The 15,699-nt window shown below is 43.3% G+C and overlaps 1 long non-coding RNA gene across 3 annotated transcripts in view; it reads left to right on the forward strand.

The window, feature by feature from the left end:
* The first annotated feature begins 12,577 nt into the window (after positions 1-12,577).
* Positions 12,578-15,699, forward strand: part of LOC120094777 (uncharacterized) — a 13,863-nt gene continuing 10,741 nt past the window's right edge. The window contains exon 1 of one of the 3 annotated variants that reach the window (XR_010055098.1): positions 12,578-13,558. This is a non-coding gene — a long non-coding RNA (uncharacterized LOC120094777). The remainder of the gene's footprint in view (positions 13,559-15,699) is intronic. The other 2 variants (XR_005489437.2, XR_010055097.1) reach the window with 2 other exon arrangements.

A 15,699-nucleotide genomic window follows, 5' to 3' on the forward strand; every position in this document is an offset into this window, starting at 1 on the left:
TTCTAACATCTTTGTTCTTTTGATGATTGCCTTTTTTTTTCCATTCAAATTTGAGTTTTTTAATGAGTTTTTTTAAAACAGTGAATGATGTTTCGATTTGATTGATGCCTATATATTTGTGTCTGTGCAGGACTCTCTCCTCTCTACAGCCTCTATTTTTGTTGGCTTCCTCTGGTACAATTTCAGGAGACGAAGAGGGTCACCCTCTCATTGCTGACAGACAGACGCAGGAGGGGCAGGTTTCCAACATGAAAAGACTTCTCATTTCTGCTGAACAATGGACCACAAGGTATCTGGAGACTATTCTTGCCGTATATGAGTGTCCCATTCTTGGTCCAGTGTGACCTCTGCTGACAACAGAGGGTGACAAGGTTGCTCTAGGAGAGTCCTGATCTCCCAGTGGGTATCCTTTGATGTCAACCTGGAGAGGTATTTGGGGGTTCTCGTGGGAGCTGGGCCAGAGAAGAGAGCTAACTCTCCATCTGGCTTTTTTCAGATAGAGGGGTGTTTGGGTAGAGTAGTGTGGCTAGGCGGCCCCTTCCCTAGAGCACGTGTCTAGAGAGAGCAAGCCTGCTGTTTTATCTATGTCAGTTGGAATTTCTGGGTTTTAGCTTCTTTAGAGTATTGACTGGAGGAGGCAAAGGCAAGACCAGAGGTAAGCGGGGGTGTGTGTTATCTTGTTGTTCTTTGAATCTCAAGGTCTCTCATCTGCCTGCTTTTTCTCTCTGTGGTTCAGAGTTTTCTCCTGTTTTATGCATCGAGCTCTGTAATTAGCACTGAAGTTCATAGGAGGGAGAAGGACAAGGGTATCATGCTTCCTCGACTAAGTAACGTGTAAAATGATTTCTGATAGTTTGACTTGTTGTTTTCTAATGTTTCACTAGAGCAAAAGAAAACTACCTAGTGACCAGAGAGGTGACACAGCACTGGCTGCTCTTCCAGAGGACCCAAGTTTGATTCCCACCATTCAATCTGTTACTCAAATTCCAGGGGACCCAACTCCCTCTTCTGGCCTCCTCAGCACCAGGCACACAAGTGATGCACAAAACACACATAGCAAAGCACCCGTGTACATAAAAGAAGAGAAAAAGAAATATACACAATAAGGGAAAGCGGTCCTTGGAATTCTGAAATTTCTTTTTGTTACTACTGTTTCTAGTGATACTAACAGTGGTGCAGTTCTGGTGATAGAAACAGTGTTACTATTTCTAATGATAAACTACAAAATGGTTGCAAGTGCCCACCTGGACCCTGCCACATGTGTTCTGACATGTTCCAGGTAGGCTAATCTAAGCTATGATGTTTAATAGCTAAGTGTATCAAATTCATGTGTACCCACTCCATGTTATGCAAGGAGCAGCAAAGCAAAGGGGAGTGGTGGGGGGAATGTCAAAAATGGTTTGGTTTTGCTTTAGATAGTCTTCTTACGTAGGGAGAGAGAGAGAGAGAGAGAGAGAGAGAGAGAGAGAGAGAGAGAGAGAGAGAGAAGACCTGGAAAGAGTTTGCAGGGCTGAATATGATTAAAATATAAAACCCTCAAAAATTAGCCTAAAATAACTCTGAAAGCAAATAAATAGAGAGACATATAACCTATATAATGGTGAAATCAATTTGGCTGGAGGAACATGAATTAGAAAATAAATACACATCTCCCACTTCCCCATGCTGACCCTATGTTTTTCAGCCTGGCTATCCCTACTAACTGTTTTTTTTTTTTTATTATTTACTTTGTTTGGGAGTGCTGGGGATTGAACCCAGGGCTTTGTACATGGTAGGCAAATGCACTACCAGTGAGTTATACCCTCAGCCCAAGCCTTCCTTCCTCTTTCTTTCTTTTATGTATACACAGGCACATATGAGGAGTAACACTGGGGATTTCAGAGACTCACACATACTGGGCAGCATACATAGTAACGCCAAACTTGATATATTCCCTGCCCCCCTTCCTCTGCATCTTGCTCCTAAGTATGGAGTTTGTGGTAAACACGCCCTTGGCTACTTTTTAGAGGGCTTGAGCAATAGACACCTGTAAGCAAAGTCTGGAGATTTGCTCCTGGCTGAGAGTTGATGACTTTTATAGCTTAGAGGAAAATTGCAAAGACAGCTGTGGTCATTAGCATTTCATCTTGGGAATAGCGAAAGTAGGTTATGTATATTTATTTTACTTTATCTATTTATTTAAACTGGTTCTCGAGTAGCCCAGGTTGACCTCAAACTAGCTGAGGAAGACCTTGAACCTTGGTTCTCCCGCTTCTACCTCCCAAGTACTGGGGAAGCAGGCACATATACAACATCCAGTTTTATGCAGCACTTGGAACTGAGCCCAGATCTTCAGGCATGCTAGGTAAGCATCAATTGATCTGCACTCCAAGCACCTGTGCGATCAGTTTTAAAAGTCTGACACTGCATTTTAGGTATGTTCTAAAGTGGGAGTTTTTAATTTATCACCTATGGCTGTAAGTAAACATGCTCCTACAAGACATGCTCATGGCAGTCTGGGAAGCCAGGTACAAAACAGCTCAGTTGATATTCAACTATGACATTTCTGCCTGAAGCCGTTTAAGGAAAGAGTTGTGCACTCTGCCCTTCTAGGAGGATTAGCAGGCTACTGTTAGGATGAATGGAAGCAGATCAGAGGGAAAGTCCACCATGAGATCATCTAAGGAAACTGCTCAAGTTCTGTAGAGCGTGACCCGTTTTTCCTTTTTACCCATTTGCTCAGGAAACCTCTTATGGACCAAACATCCAACGAAGTGTGCACCGTGTTCTCATCAGTATCAGTTCAATCACAAAGGGTGTGGCTGTTAGGGTATGTTTTATTAAACAAAATGCAGTACTAAAACACGAAGCGAATGTTAAGGTGAGTTGTGATTCTCTTGAGTTGCAGAAGCAAATCGGTTAATTGTTAAACATTCAAGTTACCATAGAACAAGCTGATAAACCAATAATGAGAAACACTAAACAAACAAAGATGAAGGGAACCGCTCTGTCAGGCCAAACGCTAAGGAGTAGTAAGAACTGTGAATCTTACAGCATTTAATTTCGATCTTAATATCCACCCCTCAGCAACATCTTATCTGTTATTGACAAGAAATATAAAACTTCGAACACCAGTATTGGCAATAGGGGAAGAAAATAGGCCCTTTGATACAGTCGGAAGATAAACTGACAAGGTATTTGGAATGTGTTCTGGTTTGACTTTTGTTGCTGTGATAAACATACTCGGATTAAAAGCAAGTGGCTTCCACTTCCAGGTCACAACCCATCATCCAGGGAAGTCCCAGCAGAGACTCAAGGAAGGGAGGAACCAACCATATGGAAATGCTGTTTGCTGCCTCACTCACAGACCCATACTTAACTAGCTTTCTTAGATGCCAGGACACCTGCCCAGGGATGGTATAGCCCACAATATCTGGACCACCCTGAATCACTTAATAATCAAGACAGTGCCCCCCACAGACATATCCTCAGACCAACCTGAGGTAGGCAATTCCTCAATTGGGCTTTTTTCTGAGATGACCCCAGGCTGTGTTACACCCAATCATAAGGCAAAGCAGGACAGGGGGATAATTAAACAAATTTTACTTGATCTGCTAGTTCTACTGTGTCATAATTGCAAAAGCATGCCTCATTCTAAGCATAGAGATGTTCGTTAAGCAATAATGATAATCATGTCCTAGAAGTCATCCCAAGCATGTTTATTTGGAAATCAGTCAAAAACTGTGGTGTGCAATGAAGTACTGTTCACCTACTAAAACAAGTTAGACGTTTCTATGTTCCACAAGAAAGAAAGAGCCCTAAGATTTTATGTACAAGAGGATTTTTAGGCCGTTAATAGTTGCTAGAGGAGACATGCATTCTCTTCAATGGTATAGCCATTGAAGGTAAGTTGTCTATGCTTCTGTAAGTAATCCTAATGAAATTCATTGAGTCACAGACAGACAGACAGTCAGACACACGCACACAACAAAAGACATGAAAGTGGAAAAAAGATTTGTTGGGAATAGGAAGGAAAAGAAGGGATGGGAAGGGAAAACAAGAGAGTATTAGGGTGGTGATGTGATTTTATATATATAATATATAATATATAATATATAATATATATTGTGTGTGTAGAAATGCCACAATTTAATTCATTATTATATAATTCTATATCATTAATATATGCTAATAAAGTTCCCTTTAAAAAAAGATTTATTTATTTATGTATATATGAGCCCTGTCTGAATGTAAGCCAGCATGCCAGAGAGGACATCACATCCCACTACAGATGGTCATGAGACACCATGTGGTTGTTGGGAGTTGAACTCAGGACCTCTGGAAGAGCCAGACAGTGTATTTAACCACTGAGCCATCTCTCCACCTCATAAAGCTCTTGATGACTACATAGCAGTGATTGTATTTAAGAAGATAAATTAAGGTTAATGGAGAGAAAAGCGTGTTACTTTTGTGCTGTTGTGATCACAATACCTGGTCAGGTATGTGGAGTCCATCATGGCGCAGGGGGCATAGTGGCTGAGACTGGATTCACCTGATATAGGAGTTTGCACTGTGGCTTCCTTGAGTCTCCACAAGTCAGAAATCAGAGCTTAGGCCTGAAACAGGGTTGGGCTATAACTTTTAAGACACTCCCCTAACCTACTTCTATAAGGAAAGCCCCATCTCCTGAAGATTTTATAGCCAGCGGGGCATAGTGGTGTATACCTGTAATCCAAGCATGTGGGAAGCAGAGGCAGGTGGATCTCTGTGAGTTCAAGGTCAGCATGATGGGAGTGTGTGGTGCAGCCTGAAGTGTCCTCAAGACTCCTTTCTACTATTCTGATACAAAGCAGTTGCCTTCTCTTTAACAGCACTAATCCTCTTTGTCTCAAAGGTTTACTGATTTTTATTTTCTGTGTATGAATGTTTTACCTACGGGTATGGATATGAACTATGTGTATGTGGTGCCCACAGAAGCGTCAAATCCCCTGGATCTGGATCTGGAGTTAGGGATGGCTATGAGCCATCATGTGGGTGGTGGAAACTGAGCTTGTGTCTTCTCTTAACCACTCATCCATTGTTTCAGTCCCACACCACTAATTCCGTTAACAAGTGGGCTCCTTTTCTGGCCAGATGGTATGGATCTTATAACTTTTGGCCCCTGCTTTTGCTTCCAGTTCCCACTACAAACCTGGCTAGATGTGATAAATAGTAATCATGTCACAGAGTGAATCTATGCTGTTTTGAAATTTCCTCCGTCAAATTAGTCCATTACTCTAATACTTAGTTACACTCAAATTTTCCATATTTGAAAGAAAGGTAGACTTTGTTTTATTTGGGCTTATGGTGTTTGTTTGTTTGTTCTGTTTTGTTTTATTTTTGTTTCGTTATATCTGCAATCCAAACTTCATGAGTATGGCCTACTGTCTGAATCTCTGTTGGCATTCTGATCTTCCACACATGTACCACAATAACTGTCAATCTCTGCCTACAGCCTTCTACAGATTCTCTCACCAACATCTCCAAACAACTCAAAAACTCCTCCCACAACCACTTCCAGAAGCCTAAGAACTACATGGTTAGTCACAGTCACACAACCCCACTCTTGATACCAACTTTCTGCATTGGTGACTTTTGCATCACTGTAAGCTTGATACCTCACAGAAACAACTGAAGAGAGGAAAGATTAATTTTTAGCTCATGGTTCAGCCAATTGTGGTGAGGAAGGTTATGGCAAAGCAGTCTAGTTCATGTCAATTTGATGAAGGCTGTTCTTATTAAGGTAGACCAGGAAGCAATGGCACAAGGCAGAGACCAGGTGTGGGTATAAGCTTCAAAGACCCATCTCTAGTGATCTACTTCTTCCAGGTAAGCCCCAACTCCCAAAGGTTCTACAGTCTTTCTAACAGTGCCACTAGCCAAAAAACAAGACATGAGCCTGTGGCAGACAGTTGAGATCCAAACAATAACAATATATTCTGTAGTGCTTGAATTGTTTCAACCATCTATACTTTTGGTTTTGTTTTATTTTGTTTTTCATGACATGGTTTCTTTGTGTAGTCCTGGCTGTCCTTAAAGTAGCTCTAGACCAGGCTGGCCTTGAACTCACAATAATTCAACTGCATCTGTCTCCCAAGTGGTGGGATTAAAGGTGTGCACTGCCACTGCCCAGTCTCTTGGAGTTTTTTGTTTGCTTATTTGTTTGTTTCTGAAAAAAAATTACTTCACCCAATGGACACAGTGAAATGTCCAATATATTCAAATGATTTGATCACATTCAAAATAGTATAGTCTCATAATGGGCAAATGGAGACCTTCATAAGAAAATGAATGTCAGCTGGGTATGGTGTCATACAACTTTAATCCCAGTACTTGGGAGGCAAAGGAAGGCAGATCCCTAAGTTCAGGGCCAGCCTTGCCTACAGAGCAAGTTCCAGGACAGCCAGAAGTACAAAGAGAAACCCTGACTAGAAAATAATAAATAAATAAATAAATAAATAAATAAATAAATAAATAAATAAGAAGTACAGATGGACAGATGGACAGACGGACTATTGAGTCTAGAACATTCAGTTGCTTGGACCAAGTAATTGAGAAACGAGCAACATAGCCAAAATGAGAACATGGGAAGTCAAGGCCCCTCTCTCTCTGTCTCTGTCTCTGTCCCTCTCTCTCTCGTGTATATATGTCTGTCTGTCTGTCTGTCTGTCTGTCTGCCTGCCTGTCGGTTTGTCTCTCCCAAATTGGTTATGAGTTTTAATTCCTGGTCCTTGTGGTCAGCACTGTGACGCTCAGTTATACTCACTCCCTTATTTTTTGAGACAGAATCATGTATAATTCCCCACAATTCCCCTGCCTTCGTCTCCTCAGTGCTGGGATTATAGGGATGTGAAGTCAGGTTCTCTGGAGTCCTGGTCAACGACTGACCATGTATCTTGTGGTGTCTAGAAAATTATTTCTAAATGTATCTGAGATTTCAATCCATTTAGACTTCATTGTTCCATTGGCTAATAGTGAAGAGGCTCAAATGCATTGGAATAAAAACCCATGCTCAAACCACAGTCAGTGCTGGTGACCAGACACACTTCAGGTCCTTTGGGGACTGTGATGTGCAGTCCCACGTGTCAGTTCACTGTTGTGTCCTCGGGACACAAGTGTGGGCTGTTGAATGGCTTAGAACACTGCTCCAGGGTAACTACACATGGACCTCTTAATACACGAAACTCAGTAAACCTTTCACTAATTTTCAAGTCTTATTTGTTGAAGTATAACTTGCATTTAGAAATGTCCCAAGCCACAGTGTTCAGCTTAAATCTTTACATGAAAACACCTTACACTGGGCCCTGACCTCTACCCAGATCAAGCACCCAGCAGACCTCTAGTGCCACTCTGAGTAAATATACAGCAGAGGTCTGTAACTGGCCTTTAACACTAAAGACTAGCTTTCAAAGCTTTGGTCCTTATTTTCTTGTTATATCTTTACTTATCTGGTCTCTGTGTGTGCATTTGTGTGTGTGTGTGTCTATGTGGCTATCTAGGTATGTATATCTATGTGGCCATGTGGATGTGTCTGTGTGGATGCGTGTCTATGTGGGTTTCTATGTGTGTGTGTGTGTGTGTGCGCGCGCACGTGCTTATGTGTGTCTGTGTATCCATGTGTGTGTATGTGTGTCCATGTGTGTGTATGTGTGTCCATGTGTGTATATCTATGTGCGTGTCTGTGTGTGTATATGTGTCAATGTATGTGTATATATGTGTGTGTGTGTGTATTTATGTGTGTCTATGTATGTGTCTGTGTGTCTTTTTGTGTCCCTATGTGTGTCTATGTGCGTATCTGTGTGTGTGTATGTATGTGTGCCTATGTGTATCTGTGTGTGTATGTGTGTGTGCCTATGTGTGTCTATGTGTGTGTGTGTGTATGTGTGTGTGCCTATGTGTGTGTGTATCTGTGTGTGTGTGTGTGCTTATGTGTGTACGTACAGGTAGAAGTCAGAGGATAGCTTGCAGGAGTATGTTCTCTCCTTTCTCTATGTGGACCTGGATCAAACTCAGATTGTCAAGTTTACCCACCATCTCTCACAAGTCCTTTTATTGTTAAATAGGTCACGCAGAGCTGGGTTACTTAAGCAACAGGGGGCAAATGTGTTTTAATCTATTTTGTTCTCTAAGAAAACCTCTCGCTATCTTTTAACTTTTCTTCTGGGCTCACCATGTTCTTTTTGAAAACCATTATGCAAAATATCTTAGATTAAATAAAGCTCTTTTAAAGAAGAATTTTTCCAAGGCTCCTCCCTAGTTATACTTGAACTTTTAGCATGCTCTAGAGATCAGAGAAAGCTTAACAAGGTGGAACAAGGAAATGAATTACAGAAGCATCTGACTTTTCCTTTCTGTCTGAGTTGTTTTTCCTACCGGCTCTATCTGCCATCACCTTCCTAAGGATTGGGTTGTAGCTCTGCAAAGTTACAGAAACTTGTCTTCTGTCTTAGTATTGCTTATTTGACCTCCAAAAATAAATGCAGGGTGGCTGAGACGGAAATGGAGAGACGGCTGAGTACTTAATGACACTTGTGCTCTTGCAGAAGACCTGGGTTCAGTTCCCAGCACCCACATGGTGACTCACAACAATATGCAACTCCAGTTCCAGAGGATCCGGCACCCTCTCCTGGCCTCTGTGGGCACTGCGTACACTTGCTATACAGACATACATACAGACCAAACACCCATACACATAAACAAACAATCTTTAAAAGTTAACAAATCCTGTTTTTAAAGGAAGAATAAATACAGGGAAACTGTAGACTTGGAGCACAGAGACCACAAGGAGACAGGTCCTGAACCGATTTTGTTTGGATTTAGGGAATTACTAGAGTTCCAAAGTACCAACCTAAAGGTTCCTGACATTGGACTTCCTGTAAAGGTGTGACTTTGGTGGAGTCCCAGAGTTTTTGAGAAGGACAGTCTCTGTTTTGGCACCAACAAGCCCAGGATTCCAGCCTGGCCATGAGGTAACTTCATGGGCCAGCTCCATCCACAGCTGTTGTGTTTATAAAAAGTTAAAGGAGAGAAGAAATATGTTTTGGTGGATATGTATTCAGGTATGGGGGAAGGGAGTGCCTCCTCAAGCCCATGCTAAAGCATTCCTTCCCCCTGCAGGACCAGCCACATGACAGTATAGAATTAAATAGGGTTCATTTAGGGCATGGGGGGGGAGTTGAGAGGGGAGTAGAGACAGAGAAAGGCAGAGAGAGAGAGAGAGAGAGACAGAGACAGAGAGAGAGAGAGAGGAGGAAGAGGAGGAAGAAGAGGAGGAGGAGGAAGAGGAGGAGGAGAGAAGTAGAGGCTGGTCATGAGCCTGTGGAGGGGGGGGAAGGGAATGGGGAGAGAAGGGGAAGGGTCGAGAGGACAGAGCAGGGGCAAGAGAAGATTGAGGGGGTGAGCAGCTCCTTTTATAGTGAGTCAGGCACAGCTGGCTGTTGCCAGATAACTGTAGGGCGGAGCTTAGACAAAATGCTAACAACCACTGCTGTTGTCTGTGGGGGCTGAGAATATTTCAGTCCAATTCCCTTTCAGCTCTGCTGAGCGACATGAGAAACAGCCTTCAGGAGGCTGCAGTTGGCAGTGGTAAAAACAGCCCAGCCTGTACAGACATCAACCCTGACTTGAGAATATGGTCAAAGGGTTGGAACGTGGGCACAAAGCCTTCAACAGTAATCGGTACAAACTTCATTTAGTGTCACTGTGAATGGTGTCAGGTGTAGTGTGAAATTACAGAAGTGGTCCTCACCAGATGTCCAAAATGTAGAAGCAGAAATGGCAAGGGTATTTACTCAGGGTCTTGACCATCTCAGCACATCACACTCACTCTTTAACCTACTTCCTTCAGAATATCTTGACCCATTAACTCTGAATATATTCCTGTTAGGAATGGTCCAAGCAAACTCAAGTTAGCCCTTAGAATGACACAACATGATATTTCACCCAGGAAGAGAGATGTAGCAGCCAAGGGGCCGGTGCTGAGTACCCCAGCGGCTATGACACTGAGCCATCATGGGGCACAGTCCCCTTTTGTTCTGAAGCTCACAGGAGTGGCAGACTCCTGGGAGAACGTAGGACTGGGGTGAGGTTCCCCTTAGTCAACTGCACTGCACTCAAGACTGTGATTCCATCTAAACTCCTGGCTAACTCAGGATTTCTGTGAAGCAATGAAGCAAAGGCTAGAACTCCTACCTCTTGACCTGGCAGGAATTTACATCAGAATTTACCACTATCACTAAGACATTTCTTGCAGTTCAATACTAGAGAGCTTGCCTACTATGAGGTACTAGGTTCTATACCCTGTATCCAAAAAAAAACAGACACACAGACACACACACACAGACACACACATATACAGACACACACACACATACACACACACAGACACACACACACAGACACACACACAGACACACACACAGAGACACACATACACAGACACACACATACACAGACAAACACACAAACAGACACACACACATACACACACACAGACACACATACACAGACACATACACATACACACACACAGACACACACACACAGACACACACATACAGACACACAGACACACACAGACACACACAGACACACACACAGACACACACACAGACACACACACACACACAGACACACACACACACACAGACACACACACACAGGCACAGACACACACACACACAGACACACACACAGACACACACACACACACAGACACACACACACACAGACACACACACAGACACACACAGATACACACAGACACACAGACACACACACACACACACACACACACACACACACACACACACACACACACTGTGGTTGGCAAGACAGCTCAGAAGATAAAGGCACTTGCTGCCAAACTAACAATTTGAATTCCATCTTCAGAACCCACATGAAAGTAGATGGAAGGAGAGAACTGACCTCTGACCTTCGCATATGAGTGTGGCCGTAAAGATAAAAAGCAGTGGCATTGGTTCCCCCTCATATCCTGGCGGTCACTAGTTCAGGCTCCAACGGGCCATTGGAACTATGGCTAATTCATCTCAGATTAGTATCTCTCCCAGCAGCTCTCTACTAGCCTCGAACTTTCTAGTTCCAGCCACCCGGTAAAATCAAGACTCAACAAACTGTAACCCAACAATCAGATTTACATGTTGAACTCTCAATCCACAATACATCCACACAATAAATTTACAGCCAATTCATAAGGATATTAACTGCCCACCTAGGTAAGATATAATTTTCCCATCTGGACAACACAAAATCCTGTACACATCCATCCCTTAAGAATAGTCCTAACAACCTGTAATATGTGCAGAGAGGAATCTTAACATCGCCGCCATGTTCTCTCAGCTCCCTCCTCGCTCTGGCCTCCTCTGCCTCTCTAAAACTTTTCTCCCATCCATCCTTCCTTCTCATCCAATGACAGGCCTCAGTCTATCCTGTACTTGAATAATGACATCAACCTCCATATGGGCCCACGACTGTGAACAAGTAAATGACTAAATAATTTAAAATAATAATAAAAAGTACTGATATAGTCCCTGACACATATTTTTCTGACAAAAATCTCTCTTCTTTATATCTAAAAGTTGGATGGAAACACACACACACACACACACACACACACACACAAACACACACGTAGTCACACACACACAAACACATGCAAACCCACATAAAACCAAGCAACCGTGTCAGTGACATTTCAGGCTGTTACCCAACAGTAGTTAATAAGGGTACCAGGAAACAGCCATGGAAGGCTCTGGGGCCTGAACTCAGGATTACGTGTGAGAAGGCAAGCATCCACACCTACAGCACGAGTGTCGATTAAAACAGAGAAAGGGGAGCATGGAGGAGTAGCGCTCTGAAGGCACTCAAGCCAGGCTATGATGGGAAAGGCTCCATCGATGCCACTTATAACACTTCTCATTATTGTTCATGCCAGACAGGACTTGCAAGTGACCTAGAGTGCTATTACAGGCCAGCTGGAATATTTTTTAGGAGACAGCTGCCTAAGGAGAAAAAATGTAAACCACAAGCATCACACAACAAAATTCCACCAGCGAGTCCCCTAGGCTTCCCCAACTCTCTACTTAGAGCCATCCCAAAGAGTCTTCGCTTATTGAGTAAATAGTTTCAGAGGAGTATACCCATCAGTGAGGAGCTAAGAAAGAGCTAGCAACACCAGTGGCAAAGCCGTCCCTTCTTTTTTTTTTTTTTTTTTTTTTTCTTTTCTTTTCTTTTTTTCGGAGCTGGGGACCGAACCCAGGGCCTTGCGCTTGCTAGGCAAGCGTTCTACCACTGAGCCAAATCCCCAACCCCAAAGCTGTCCCTTCTTACTAAAGCACCACCAATCAGCTTTATGTCCGGTTGACAAGATGGCTCAGTCTGCAAGCAGGAAGACCTGAATTTATATCTTCAGAACCCAAGTAAAAAGCTATCACGGTGGCAGTCACCTGAGACCCTAGCACCTGAGGGCAGAGGCATATAGATACCTGAGTTCACTGGCCAGCTGGCCACGACAAAGTGAAGGTTCTCAAAAACAAACAGATAAGGTAGAGCATGATCAAAGACCCCTCTCAGTGTACATGTGCACACACACGAACACCCGTATACACACACATGCACACACTCCCTACATGCCAGCTCCCAACAGACACCAATGAAAATGTATACATCACCAAACACCCAAGACTCATCACATGTCAGATCCCACCAAAAGAACACAGGAAGCACAAGATACCAATTTTTCATGCTGGATGTGGTGGCTCACGCCGTTAATCCCAGCACTCAGGAGGCAGAGGCAGGAGGATCTCCATAAGTTCAAAGCCAGCCAGGGCAAGTGAAACCCTGTATAAAAAGGGGGTGGTGGGGAGGAGCAAAGGCTTTGTTATTCTGATGAGTTCATCTTCCAACTTAACTTTCCGTATTTACTTTTAGGGACTGTTGAAGAAAATAAGATGAGACACTTCAAACACAGATCCCAGAGCACCCTGTTAAATTAAAAGAACAACAGAGAAGACACAGCAAATCCTGTTGGAAACATCCACCATCCCCCAATCTATTTACCTTCCCCTGAGCTCCCACCCACCTACCCCTTCCAGTACATTTGATACTGGGGATGCAACCCAAGGCTTCCTCCATTTCAGGCAAACTCTCTACCAATGAGCTACACCTCCAGCCCCGTTTATTACAACAACAAAGTCAAAAACCATTTCTCCACTGGATGGCACAGTTTGCAGCATGGGAGCTGGGGATGCTGCTCAGCTGTAGGACACAAGGCTTTCTGGTTCCATCCCTAGTACCACTAAACAAGCATCAGACCAAAGCGTGTCGGTTGTACCACGTGGGTTGATGTCTACATGCAGGAGAGCGCAGGTGCAAGATAAGGCAAGGCCTGTGATTGGGCAGTGAGCAGGAAAGGGAGGTGCAGAGTTTTCGAGAGGCGAGAGAGACAGGAGAGGGAGGGAGAAGAACCAAGATGGTGGACGAGAAGGACGACCCAGATCTGTGTGGCTTTAAATAGCCACAGGTAGCTATGAATACCTTTAAGGGATGGATTATTACAGGACATTCTTTCTTATCTAGGCGGGCAGTTTATATCAGTATCAATTGGCTCTGAGTTTATTGTGTGGACGTTTTGTGGGGTGAGAATTTACTGCTATGAGTCTGATTGATAAATTACAAGCCTCTAGAGTTTTGGTTTGCTGGGTTACTGGGAATTGTGACTATAACTACAAGGGGCGGATCATTGCATAGGGAAGATGTGGCAGCGACCCGCTGAGGGAACTTAGTGAGTCGTATGGAGACATTTCGGGAGCTCTGGGCCAGAGCCTGCTGAGATGGGAACATCTTGCTGGTGCTATGTGGCCCACTGGTGCTGGCACTGGCGTGAGATGGTCTTTCACCTGTTTGTTTTTTGTTTTGTTTGACAAAGTCTTACTATGTAACCCTGATGGCTCAGCCTTGCTCTATAGGCTAGACTGGCTTCAAATTTACTTGTTTCTCCCAAGTGCTAGGATTAAAGTCTTGTGCTCTAAGGCCCAGCATATTTTCCCATAAGGCATATAATTAAGAATGACGCTTTCTGAAAGGCCCTTGTGACAACGCGAAACGACTCCTACACTGGTAGTGACACTTAGTCACTTTGCACAAGGACAGTCCCTGCAAGATCATCTTGAGTATCTATTCACCGTATTCAACGTCTACACGTGTCATTTGTCTAAGTAATATGGAAAGACAGGAAAAGGGCTGATTTAATTTATTGATTGCATAAATCATTTCATCTTATCATCTTGGTCCTATTCCTCATTTTTTTAAACCAAAAATGACTGCATATTTAATGATAATCAAGTATTTCCAAGGCAGAATACTTGTCAACATACCTTGAAGAAAGTGAATTGTGAATCTTGAATATCTGTAAGGATCCAGACAGGAAGTGACGTGCTTGCTCTGGATTACAACAACCAACATGTGAGCTAATATTTTATGCATTTTTCTGGTGATTAAAAAGTAGGCTTAAAAAGATTCTAAGGACCAGTGAGATGGTTCAGCAGGTGCTAAGCCTAAACTTAACCCTGGAACTGATAGGTAAGAGAAGAGAACCAACTCCTGAAAGCTGCCATCTAGTCTCCATGTGCTTACTATGGCCCGTGCTCACAATAGGCTGGATGAGAAGAAAGCTATGGGTGCTGAAGCTGAGGACAGACCTGTGCTGGGAATATGGAGGGGTGTGTGTAGCTAGAAAGAGGAAACAGGTCAAATTTCAAACAGGAAGTTTCTATTAGATCCTTAAAGGCTATGCATGCCTTCTGAATGACCAATGCCTGAACGGAGATAGATAATTACAACCAAGCTGTGGTTTGGGGCAAACAAGAGAACCATGTGAGAGAGCTGGGCCAGGAGATTAGAGGCCCAGGTTCCATTTCCTCCATGGTGTCTGTCTTAGTCAGGGTTTCTATTCCTGCACAAAACATCAGACTAAGATGCCAAGAGGTGAAGCCAACTGAAGCACTCATCAACTGATGAGTGAATTTTTTTTTAAAGTAGTTTAGGGTTATAGTTCAGGTGATAAAGTGCTTTCCTCAGAACCCACATTAAAAAGTTGCGTGTGGTGAAAGAACATGTGATCTCAGAGCTGGAGTGGAGACAGATGCATCTCTGGGACTTCTGGCCAGTCAGCCTAACAGTAAGCTTAGGCAACAAGAGACCCTGCCTTAAAAAATCAAGATGGACGGCACTCGAGGGATGGCATCTGAGGTTCACCACTAGCTTCCTCACACACATGCACCCACATAAGTATGAACACAAACATATACAAACATGCAAACATGCACATGCACACGCATGCACACACACACACAGAGGCACACATGCACGAAGAACATAGTACCTATATGCAACCGGATACCAGTTGACCTTACAAAGAATGAGATCTTGTCATTTGTGATAAGAGGGACAGAACTGGAGATAATCGTGTTAAGTGGGATAAGCTAGGCAGAGAGGAGAAACAAGTACCACATGACCTTGCTTAAACACAAAGTCTTAAAAAGTTCATCTCTAAGAGTCGAGAGTAGGTGGGGGAAACGAGGGGGAGGGTTAATCGATGGATGGATCATTACTTTTCTGTTGCTGCTAATGACCAAGTGCAACTGATGGAGGACTTTACTTTGG

Source organism: Rattus norvegicus, chromosome 9 (assembly GCF_036323735.1).
Source record: "Rattus norvegicus strain BN/NHsdMcwi chromosome 9, GRCr8, whole genome shotgun sequence".
Lineage (NCBI taxonomy): Eukaryota > Metazoa > Chordata > Mammalia > Rodentia > Muridae > Rattus > Rattus norvegicus.